Genomic DNA, 2408 nt, shown 5'->3' on the forward strand with positions numbered 1-2408 from the left:
ATAGGAAAAGAGATTTTCACTCTGAGAAAGCATGAGAAGTTAAGATGCTTTTTTTAGGGGGGGGGCTTGCCATTCGGATTTAGGGTTAATGGTAAAGTTAACAGAAAGGCTTTATTTAGGAGAAGGGTTTTCTAGTGGGATGTAGCTACAACCCTACCAGACCAAGTTACCAATATACCAGTAATTTCTAAAAATGTTATATACTGAGTTACCGTTAAACCAAGCACTTTGATAGGTAAAAGAGCGAGACCAAGGAGTTTCATGGTGCAACAAGTGTTTTTTTTTTCAGTTTTCACCCCAAACAAAGCAAGTGCCACCTTGAAGTAGGGGGCTACTATCGGGGACAATTTGTGGGGGCATTATGAAGGGAGATGAGTAGAAAGATGTTTGTTCACATTATACTTGAACTTCTGCATATCAGTACAGTTGGGAAAGCAGTATCCCGGAAGGGAGTTCTAAAGACTTGCAGTTCTGAGGAAGAAACTATTGGAGTAAAAGGCTTTCTTACACCTTGGGATCTCTTCTGTAAAGGGGTGGGACTTAGTTGCTTGTCAGGTTTGTCGGCGGTAGTTACGTCGAGGAGGTACAAGTGCTTGCAGTTTGTCAGAGCATTCACCATTAAATTATTTGTAGAACAGGCAGAGGGATACAATCTTTCGTCGATGGAACAGAGGCTGAAGTGTAGATGACAGTTCAGTACCTATCAGGTTGGCAACTCTCTTTTGAACCCTGTCCAGGAGTGAGAGACAAGCAGCAGATGCACCAGCCCAAATGTGACAACAGTATTCCATACATGGGCGAATGGTGGCCTTATAGAGGTACAGGATACTTTCAAGCGTAAGTAATTTCTAGCATGGTAGAGAGAGCCCACCTTCCTTGCAGCAGCCTTGGCAATGCTCTCAATGTATATATTCCAGTTCATATTCCTGTAGGCCAAGGAGTTTAAATGAAGTACTTTCAGGCAGTGTGTTCTTGGCCATTGCTATTGGTGGTAGAAAAGGTTTCTTGTAGTTATTGAAGGAAAGAAGCTTAGTCTTGGCAGCATTGAATGTGACCATCCATTTTTGTCCCTATTCTACTAGAGATTAGAGGTCATCCTCTAGTGTTTCCGCCATTTCTTAGATATGTGCTCATGTCTGCTATAGAGGATGATGTCATTAGCAAATATACCCATCTCCGAAACAATTTTATCAGGGAGATCATTTATGAATATCAGGAATAATAAAGGTCCAAGAATAGATCCCTGGGGCACTCCCGCATTTATATTATCTTGTTTGGATGTAGGACCATCGAGGACAACTTGGATTTTTCTCTTATTATGTATTCTCTTATTATGTATTCTTCCAGTGATACCATATGATCTAATTTTCCTTAGAAGACCATCGTGCCATACCCTGTCAAAAGCCTTAGATATATCAAGGGCTACCGATCTACCCTCCGCTGTTTTGTCCAGAGACTACAGTTAAGATATCTGCTGTTGAACGTTGGATAAAATCACAAATTCTGATTCACACGAATTTGATCATGGGTATATTTCTGAATCAAGTAACACTAATGATGATAAATATATCGATGAAGGAGAAGGTGATGATAATTCTGATGATGCAAGTGGGCCTAGATCAAAATCGAGTGTTCAAAGTAGGGGGCGTGTCACTCAACTAGGTGATAGGGGAGATTCTGGTGTGTTTGATGAGTGATCGAGTTGCAATTTTGTAGCTCCAGATCTGGATTTCATCATTTTTCCCAGGAGGCCAGGCACAGGGGTAAATTAGGTTCAGTAGCTCAGGTCTGGTAGGGTTAATGATAGGTAAATAATTATAATTTTTCTTAATATGTTTTCAGTATAAAAAAAACTATAAAAATAATTGGGTTGGGGGCTAACTGTCTTAAAAGCCTAAAATGGCCTGGAAATGGGGTATCAATTTACGTTAATCTATATGCGAAACTGATCCCCTATTCTAAATTCTACTACAATCAGCAAAAACATCAAATTTTGCGAGAATGACCAGGAACATTTTCTTTTTCTTTTTTTTTTTTAGTAACATTTTTATGATGGTGTATCATTGTTGTGATTTCTCAACATGTTGGACAAATACTTATGATAATTATATAAAAAACAAACGTTGGACAAATACTTGTGATAATTATATAAAAAAAAAACGATGGAAACTTTTGTTTCACTGACTTAAATGGTTGGAAAATTACTAAACCATTGTAGTCGAAATTTGATAAACGATCATGGCTAAACTATATGCCCAACCAAATTATTACCTTAAAAGGCATTCTTTTCTTGATATTTAAAGCTAAATTTGACAAAATTCTCACAAATGGTTGCTTCTTAACCAAAATCGAAAAAAAACAAAAAAACAAAAATAGATTTTTTTTCTATATGACTGATAAATGTCATA

The sequence above is a fragment of the Euprymna scolopes genome, chromosome 23, assembly GCF_053919585.1.
Source record: "Euprymna scolopes isolate OS-2025 chromosome 23, ASM5391958v1, whole genome shotgun sequence".
NCBI lineage: Eukaryota > Metazoa > Mollusca > Cephalopoda > Sepiida > Sepiolidae > Euprymna > Euprymna scolopes.